Consider the following 10487-nt stretch of genomic DNA (forward strand, 5'->3'; position numbering starts at 1 on the left):
AATAAATCTTTTACTTGGAAAACATCCAGTCTGGGAATAAAAAACAAGAGTCTAAGAGAATGAGTAATTGGATGGAGAAAGATTGTCGAGCAGATGAGGTCAGGGCATGCAAGGAGCACAAAGGAAGGACCACCAGCACAGGAAGGGTTTGGGAAAAGCCATTTTTGGGGAAGACAGGCATGCTCCAGCTGTCTCACCAGGATCATCTTTTGGAGGGGAAAGAACAAAGCCCTGTGCTGCCTCCACTTCGCACAGACCACCCTCCTACAAGAGGAGGAACCAGCTCCATTCTTCCCTGGGCTCTTCCATCCTAAAGCTCAGCAGAAAGCCAGATGCCAGGCAGGAACTGGGAGCTACTGGTAAAGGAAGCCCAGTGTGGAAGATATGGAAAGTCACTGAATCTGGGACTCAGTTTGGAGACAGCTACTCCACACAGTATCCTAACATCACAGAGTCCACCTCCTCTGAAATGCCCCAGTCCTTCCTTTTCTATCCTCACTCAGTCCCACCTGAATCACATCCTCCTGTGGCAGCAAGCACCAGCACAGGAGTAGAAAGGCACACCCTGTTTGCTCAGGACCATTTCAAGCACACATCATTGCAGGCACATTCCCATCTACTCTTCCAGTGCCCCAGGAGCCACCAGGAGCCAACACACCATGGCAGGAACAGGATGCTTTTTTGCCCACCCCAGTCCCAAGAAAGCATCACCATGCTTGATTAAAGCGCCAGACAAACAACGATCCAGGCCACGCAATCCAGCTCCAGACAGGCTTGCCAGGGATATTTCCCCATTACTGCTTCAGTGCCATGTGAGAGATCTGAGTCCTGCTGCATTAGAGGTGGTTGAAAATCCAATTTCTTTCCCCAAAAAATGAGGCATGTTTGCACCCGCCTCAACCCCCCTGCACCTTGCATAAGGATGGAGAGACCGGCTGAGCAATGAGTGCAAAGCCCACATGGCATTAATCCTCCATGTTCATATCAGAAATCCAGATCTCTAATTTACTTCATCCTGAAGTCACTTAAATGTAAGCATCACTCCTGGTCCTACTTCTGTATTTATTTTTCTGGTTGCAGATATAATTGTTATACTAAGGGTGCCTTAGTTGTGACTATAAACACCCAAACTCCCGTGCCTATGTATGTGCAGGCACGCATCCACACACATTCATTCTTCTACCTCTTGAGAAATGGGTCTGTTCCGCTTTCTTCTGCTACTGATAAAATATTGATTAGGGAATTTGAAAATTTGAAATGATTTAGGAGTCCCTGGATGGGAAACGTAATGTACTATGCCAGTCGCATTATGAGCCATCCATCACCTGTCAGCAAGCAGCAAGAAAGTGACAGAATCAATACAAACGTGTCTGAAGATGGGTTTAATTCATTTCCCTTCCCCCTAAGGCCACGGCTGGTGCATCCCAGCCGGAGGAGGAAGAAGCTCAGTAACACCAGCCCAACCTCAATCCACCCAAAGTGCAAGGGGGTTAACTTCTTCCTTGGCAGTCCAACCACACCAGGGCCGAGATGGGTGACCTTGGCCACATTCCCAAGGGAGCATGGCCAGGCCAGCCAGCCAGGAATTGCTAAATCAGATCCTGAGGGCAGCATTCAGCTGCCCTTGTGCCCTGGGGTACCTGCAACATCCACGTGGGTCACAGCACCTGCCCAGCTCTTACTAGAAGCTGCTTTGATTGACTTGGGCAGGTTATTATTTGTCCCTAAAGCCTCCCCATGAATGGTAATTCCAGTCTGTCCCAGCACATTTTATGCCATGAAACACTCCCACACATTAGTCTACTTTCAGGGGGACCAGACTGGCCAGCAGACAGTGTGAATCTCTCCTTGTTTCCCTACTTCCCTTCTGCATCACCCACCTTTAGTCAGCATGGCCTGATCCAGCTCCTCGTTCCTCAAGCATTTGTTCTTTTTGCTCTCACCAAGAGTTTTAAAATAAATTTTTTTAAATGAAAAAAAATTAAGGGATGATCAGAATCCATCCATAGGATGATACATCATCCTCCCACATTTTGCAGATGGATTCAATTGGCCTGTGATCCTATTTTGCAGATTCCCTTAGAGCACAGTAATTCATCCTGCAAGGCATTTCAAATGAGACTGGACAGAGCACCAGAGAAATGACAGGAGTCAGGTGCCCTGCCATGCTCCCCAGGAGCAGAGAGGGCGAGCAGGCAGGCTATTGCTCACGTCTGATTAGAGCTAATTATTCCAGGGCACACCACAGGAGGTGATGGCAGCACAAAGGCAGCTCAAACAAGACCAACAGAGTTCCCAAAAGCTGCTCCTTAAGCCAGCCCACTGTGGGCTGCGATAGGCAGCAGCACTAACCCTGGCTGTAGAGCATACGGTGTGGCACAAGGGATGTTCCACAGCACAAAACTTTTGACCTGCCAGCTGTGGGTGGAAGAGCCAACAGCCTGCTGGGTGGGAAGAGGAAGATCTCCAATCTTCCACCTTGACGGGCTCTTTGTCCTGACAGAAGCCTGACAGACATCCCTCCCCTCTTCCTGACATCTTTCAAGGCTTCAGGAAGGCAGTGCAGGCCAATGGATACAGGAGCAAGCACTCCTCTTCTGGGCAGCATGTTTCTCCTCTGTTCTTTGGCTGATGATGTGGCTGCAGGTAGGACTACTTGGACAAAACTTCCTCATTCATTTTGATTTTAATTCCATTATTTAATAGACTGCAAAATCCTTAATGTGGGAGTCTCAACTACTGCGACTATGCGATTCACTCCAGATGCATCCCCTCTACCTCACCATCCCTAACAGACTCAATAAACGGTTTCCAAATCCAGCAAAAGTGCTCTATTTGCTGCCTAGTATACCATATAATCTTTTCCAGAGGTAGTATTGATCTTATTAAACCTGCAGCCATTGAGTCCTCAAATGTGTCCCAGCATTTGCTTGCCTACAGCAAAGCAAAGTACCTCTTCCAGCCCCACAGCAGCATGCAGATGACAGCACCAGCCTACACTGACCCGGAGACAAGAAGATCAGTGCATTCCTGAGAACAATTTAATAGTCTGCAGAGCCATGGCTTTAGGGTATTTAGTCAGAAGCAATATCCCATCTCAAAAAGAAATGTCTGAGTAATTTTAACTGTAAGGGACAGAAATTAGGGACTAATTCAGGCCATAACAGGTACTGAATGCTGAGTCCAGAAGCAGCTCTGCTTGTGGCTAATGGATTTTGCACACTGAGACTGGCTCAGGGCTCTCAGCTCATCCCTCCAGAATGCTCACAAGATTCACTTGCAGCCTCTTTGCCAAATTTTCCTCACCCATCCATAAAGGGAGAAACTCATGAGATTATTTTCACAGTCCTCTCCAAACAAGAAACCCTTCCCACAGCACAGAAGCTGGCTCCAGATGAGAGAGGAGAGGCTGTAGGAGGCTGGGCAAAGAAAGCAGCATTAAGATGCAAGGCACAGAGTTGGAATTCTAAAAAAAACAAAACAGATATATAGCCACATCTGTATCTGCAGGTACATACAGAAGCTCACCATTTTGAGGGAACGCAGCACCACAGTGTGCTGGGAAGGCAGAGGCATAGAGCACAGTCTAACCAGATGTTTGCCTGACAGAGCCTCAGCACTGGGTTATGTTCCCAGGCTGCCCTGGCAGCGACATCCAAGGAGAGGACAGATGGCAGCTCCACAGCACAGCATTAGGACCATGACTTGTGTCTTTCTTCTAGACAAGGCTCTGGTGCCGCCAGCTTACAGCAGGCACTGAAGGAAGGGGTGATAAGTGGCCACTGTCTGGCCCAGAGGTGCTGGGGTGCCAAGCAGAGGGGAGAAGGAGGCCCAGCTTCCACCCCTTTGACATTGGTGCTGACCCAATTGTGTCAGCCCCGCTCGTCAGCCCATCCGTCACCCTGCTGGCTCCTGCCGGGGCCTCAGGACCTGCAAAGGTGGCTACACGTGTTGGACTATTTGTCTTCTCAGGTTCTTGGGACAAGGGCGCTGACAGCCCTATTAGTTATCTCACAAAGCAGAGCCCTAACACATCCCCAGAGAGGAGGACAGGGAATAACCCCAGGGAATGAGAGAATGTCAGAACCACATGGCTCCAAGTTTCCCAGGGAAAAGCAAAGTACCAGTACAGCCTGAGAAATTAAATCCTTGCAAGAAGTATGTGGGGAAGAACCCTGGAAGCTGAAGCTCTCACTCATCACCTACCATCTTTCCTTAGACAAAAGTAAGCTGTTTCTGTAACAGGCACTTTCAACACTGACCTATTAATCCTTGTCCTAGGATGTGCCCAGGCTGGGAGACCTAAACTACTCCTGCACCAACCCCAGCTAATCCTGCAGTTTTCAAGAAGGCACATCATTGCTCTGGGAACCAGCCACGCACTCACACACACTGCTATGAAGAGGAAGAAACACTGATCCAACAGCCCAAAGAAGCCAAACAAACCAACGTGATGCCCAGACATCCTGGAAGCAGCAGGTAGGGCCCTGGACCTCTGTGCCAGAGGAAAACCAGGATATATGGTTTTCATATATCACAACAACAGCTCATCAAAATGCTGAAAGCACCAGGCACAGAGGTCAGATGACAAAGAATTGTATTACAAGTCCTCGGAACACATCAGTGGGATGTCACAACATTTTATTCTAAAGAACAGCTAAAGAAGTGCCCTGCTCCCCACATTGCCAAAGCAACACTCCTCCAGCCAGTGCAAGTATTTCTAGTGCACACATACACCCAAGCCGTGCATCAAGGCAGCTCCTGACTTCCCTCATAAGCTGGTTTTTAGGTAGGGATCTCCATGTGAGTGATTATAGCCCAGCTTAACACTGTCACCCAAAGCCGCCCACCTGCCCTGCCAACACCTCCAGCAGAGCAGGATCCCAGCCTGCACCAGTTCCAGGATCTTCCCCAACCGTTCAAGAAAGAGCCAGAAGGCAGAGCCTGAGCCAAGGCTTTGTAAAATAGAGCATGCCATAGGTGGAGAGGAGGGGAGACAGCTCTTTGAGCAAGTAATTTCAATTGCCTTGAGAAAACAGGTTGTTAAAATGATAGAAACAAATGGGTTGTTTGAGCAACCTCAGAAATACTTTCAGAAAAAGCTTCCAGGCAGGAACATTGATTGCAAATACTTATTAACTGCTCCTTCATTATCAAAGAGATGTGATACATATGTTTACAAATTTTTATACATTTTTATACTTAACTGTTTGCTTCTCTAAACCTTCCCAGATGAACTGTCACCAAGCAGCTCCCTAAACACAGCTTCCATTTCTGCACAGGAAGGAGTGGGCACTGCAGGAGTCACTCAAGCATCTGCCTGTACCAAGGAACAAGTGGCACCAGTGTTTGACCCAAAATGGCCCTTTCGATCCCAGTCTCTCAAAAAAAAGAGGCTCTCACTTGAAGATGTGCAATAGGGTCACTCACCCACCTTTGTCCACTCGTGAAAGCCATCGGCCAAGAGATTGTAGGTCCCTCTAACTCAGCCTTGTCTCCCACAGAAACTGGGCTTGATGCTAATGGCAAGAACTGAAGAGAAGGTGGGAGTGTTTTCCCAGGATGATTCTCCAGATCCTAGCAGCCCAGCACTTACAAACTCCCAAGCTGTAAATTGCTTCAGGGTTGTGTTTAGGCCCATCATCAAGAGTTATCTGCCATGAAATTGCCAAATTCCTTTTTAAAGGTTCATGATATTTCTTGGCCGCCACAACATCCCAGGACAACACATTTCCAAGGCTGAATTAGGTCCCCACACACACACACACAGAGCATGTAAAGCTGTTTGATTTAAACCTGAAGTCCATTATTTTCTTATCCTGCAGGAAACAAAAATTACCTTCTTATCTTCTTGGGTGATTTTATCCACATCTCAAGTCCTCCTTGCTGATGCTTTACCCAAGCTGGTGAGTCCTGACCTAGGCTACCCTCAGAGGGAAGCTGTGACACCAAGTTATATAAAGCACGGCTCCTTGCTCTTGCCAACATCTTCTCCAGCAGCAACATCAAGTGTGAGCAATGCCCTGTGCTGAGACAAGTGTTCTCCTCTGGGGCTCCTCCCTGGAGCTTCTCTTCCAGTGGAGAATCTGAAGGTCTGTTTATTTTAAGCAGGCTAGAGAGGCACAGGCAGAAGATGGGTGAGGAGGATCCCTGACTCAGGTCACTGCTTCAACAAGAGACAAGATTTCCCTCCGATAAAGCCTGTGCCAGAGGGATGCACAGATTGTCACCTCCTGGCTACTTGGGCAGGAGTTTCTGTCCAGAGAAGAGGCATCGTGCTGATGGCCAGATTCCTGCAGGCTTCCACAGCCTCCATCAGCCTGTTGGAAGAAGGGGGTCCCACCAGCCCTTCTCCAGTAATCCTGCCTGAGGACTGCAATGTCCCAGCCAGAAACAATCCTCTGAGTACACAAGAAGCACAGTGATGCTGGTATGGTCTGCAAGAGCTCCACCTGCCACAGAGATCACAGCCAGTCCACCAACACATTTTGTTTTCAGAAGCTGAAAACCCTGGTGTGCTGCCAAGTCACGGATTCTTCATCATTAGCACCTTGCCTAAGAGCGCTTACAGCATGGCTGGGGTTTGCAGGAGAAAATGGGAAATATCCTCTCTCCACATATGGCTGTTAGAGAACACTTCATCACAACAGAAAACCCAGCAGGGCCCAAAGCAGAGACTCACAGGTACAAACCAACAGGCACAGTACACCCCATGGCCTGCGTTCCCCAGCAAACACCTCCTACCAGCTCAAGCCCTAGAAAAGCAGTTACAACTTTCTATACCCATTGCCTCGGTGTTGTGATTTTCATACCACTAAAGACAGTGGTGTATTTGGGCCTTCTGCACTGCTGCAGGGTCACAAAATGGAACCAAACTCTTTGCCACAAAAGCTCAAGTCACATAGAGGGCCAAACCCAGGCTTACGTCTCAGCCACACACCTTCCACAGGCATCTTTGCCAGATAAGGCAATTCATCAGTCTAAGAATGCTATACCCTGCATAGTTCAATCCTAATCCAGCACCTGCAAATCCCACTGAGGGGTGGAACAGTGCATCTCTGTGACCAGCAGTCAAGCACACACAAAGCTTTGGGCTTGTCTGTACTGCCCAGGCATTATTTCCCCCACAGAGAGAATGCAGTGGAAGGGCTTTTCAGACACACAGACCTCATCCCTCCCTCACTGCAACTGTGTGGTCCCAGGGGCCTTAATTATCCAGGATCCTTCTTGCAGGGAGCTGCTCTGTGGGAACATTTGCATGTTCGACTCCTCTGGACAAGTTCTGAGGCAGGCAGCTAATCCTCTCCCAGGTCTCAATGTCATATCAATTTTCCCATTCGAAGCTGAGCTCTCTCCATCAGGGGTTTTAAACTAATGAGACATACTGAGGCCTTCAACTCTGGGAATATCAAATGCAATGGGATTCAATTTCGTTTGATTTTCCTGTGGTTTTCCCTTTGTAATTAACACCAGACAGCATGCAACTTCTCTTCATCCTACCACTGGATACCCTCTCCTCTCAAGACAAACATGCCAGGAAAGGTGATGCTTCTGCCCTACACTGCCAAAAGCATGATTTTTTTTTTTTTTTGCTTCCTTCCCCCCAGCATGAATATAATCCACATCCTCAAGGTACTATTCAGACCCTTAAATCTCCAAGAGCAGTGGCACAGATCCCTCAGGGTTCACAGCCCCTCCTACTTCTTACTCATATAGATTATGCTCCAGAAACACCGGTGCATGAGCACAAGCTCTGAAAGGATTTAATGGGACAGTCTTTCTTAAAATCCTTAGAGGGCTAAGGATGTCCAATGTGCCCTAAAATCATGCTGTTCCTTTGCGTATCTATAACAGCCACATCCCACTTCTTATAGGGATTTCCATACCAACAGCCCAAAATGACCATTTCAAGAGATGTTGCATTGCATCTGCCCTCGCCCCAGTTCCACCTTGGAAAATATTTATGTTAGGAAATATTAGATTCATTAACTGGACAATTTGCCACCTGAAGCTGCAATCAACAAACTCTCCTGTACCTGCAGCACCCCCATGGATTTTTCAGGGATAACCCCTCCCCTGTCAATGCTCACAGTGCTGTGTCCCTGCTTTGGAAAACACCAGCCCAGCCTCTCACTGCTGTGCCAGGAGCCTGCAAGCTCCAAGTGTCAAGCAGCACCTCAGAGCAGAGTTCAGCAATGCTTTATTATCACTTAATCACAGAGTTCCCCACACTGCCTGGCAGCTCCAAATGAGCCCTTCACGCCGTGACAGCACCAGGACCACCGAGGTTTCATCAATATTCATGTCCCAGTGGCACTCCAGAGAGCAATGGAAGCTCGTTTTCACCAGCAGATCATTAAACAAAGGGAAACGAGTGACCTCACAAGACCAGCTGCGTCACTGATGTCACCAGGAGCTGAAGGGACAGAGACAGGGTCATCACCCAGCACTTCTTCTAATAAATAACAGCTCTAAATGAGCATGGCCTTGCCATGCCCAGCGGGACCCACGTGAGACTGGAAGCATCAGGGACAAAGATGCCCAAATGGCAATGTGCCTCCTCTCAGCAACCCTGGCCAGGGGGATGCTGTTGGAGAAAGCAACATCCACCAAAACAGGGCTGTAAATCTGAATTATATTGCTGTTTCAGGCACAGTTAGCCCAGTGCAGGGAACACACACAACTCCCTCCAAGGGCAGTAGCATTTAGGAGCACCCCAGGGCTTCCTGGAATGCTTTATCCCAACTCAGGGTGCTTAGCAGAGAGCTTCCCCAGGCTGCACTACAGCACTCCACATGCAGAGACTGGATTACAGACCCTAATTGCTGCCATCCGTCACATTAACAATTAGCATCATGTTAATGCATTTCCACTGCTCTCAGGAGAGGATGGAGAAGGAAAAAGGAGTCTTAGTCCCAGTTTACCCTGAGTTCACTGGGAGGCCACAAAAAAGCAACTCACAGGCAAACTTTCCACATACCCAGGTTCCTTGGGATATTCCCAACCTCTGAAAAAACCAAAGCCCCACCCATTGGAAAAAATCAGCTCCTTCAGCCCTCCTAATCCAAGCAGACAGCTGCCTTATCTCCATGTTCCCACATAAAGAAAGTAGCTAATGGAAAATCATCCTCCACCAAAAATGAGACACCCTTGGGTAGAAGATGCCACAGACTCTTTTAATACACAACTCAGGTACATCAGTTAAGGCTGATGAAGCCTCTAAACTCTTCTATGAGCCTTGATCTCCAACTGTCCAAATGTGGTATCAAGAGAGCCACAAAAAAGCAAAGAACCTTCTTTACCCCACGTGCATGGCTGCACAGCGAGTCTAAGGGGATTTGCAGCACACTCAACTTCAGAAAAGGTTTTCTATTTGACTCCTTACAACCTCAGGGGGGATGAAGTGCAGAAGAGGAGTAATATTTAATATATGTGCTTGAATGGCAGAGACAACCCCAGATCTTGCCCTGAACCCTTATGTAGCTCCGGCAGTGAGTGCCCAGGGTCATGGTTTATGGGATAGAAGAAGAGTCAGAAACCAAAAATCTGTGGAGCGAATCTAAAATCACAGAATTTATTTCTAAAATTACTTGCCAGATCTGCAACTTCCACAAGCAAGAAGTCCCCTGTATTTATCATTTTCCTCTGAAAAAGAGATTGCCTGAGCAACAGGATAGACTATGTTCAGACTTGGAAGAGCAGGATGTCTAAGCCCTGAAGTGAGAGATTTGCACACTCACACCCCTTTAAATCAACTCAAAGGACCATATGGCAGCAAAAAGCCTCTGCCAGGCCAAAAAGCAACACCCTGATTCCCCCCAAACTGCTGCCCAAAGCATCCTCCAGCTGAGACTGAGGGACATAAAGGTGTGTGGGTGCACAGCACACAGAGCTGTGAGGCACCCAGCAACATGGGGGTCCCTCCCCCTGCACCCACAGAGGCAGAAACATCCCAGATTTAGGTTTCCATCCTCAGGAAACCCCTTGGAGTGTGTGCTGCAGTCAACCAGACTCACCACGGGGCAGCATCCTGGGCTCAGCCAGTCACTTACAGGTCCTGGGAGCCAAGCAGCTCTGGAAGAAGAGACAGCCAGGAGACAGCACCTGGATCTAACCACGCAGGTGCCCCGAGTTTAAATCGGCCTTGATACCATGATATGAAAAAAAGGCAGCAGTCCCTGCGCTGTGGGTCTGGGGCGTTAAAGGCATCCACCGGCAGCCCTCGCAGCACCTCCCTGCAGGGGAGCCTGGGCTCACCGCACAGCCCGTCCCCAGAGGGCTCCAGCCCCACAGCCTGCCACCAACAGGGCTTGGATCAGTGGGGCACGAACCCCACAGACAACCCCACATCCCTTCAAGAGGGGATCCCCACCCACAGCCCATACCAGACAAGTTTTAGCCTCGCACTCCTTCAGATGGAGACCGAGTCCCCACAGCCCGTCCGGACAGGTTTCAGCCCCACCTCAGGCACAGCCTGAGGGTTTAAA

Source organism: Haemorhous mexicanus, chromosome 9 (assembly GCF_027477595.1).
Source record: "Haemorhous mexicanus isolate bHaeMex1 chromosome 9, bHaeMex1.pri, whole genome shotgun sequence".
NCBI classification, from domain to species: Eukaryota; Metazoa; Chordata; class Aves; order Passeriformes; family Fringillidae; genus Haemorhous; species Haemorhous mexicanus.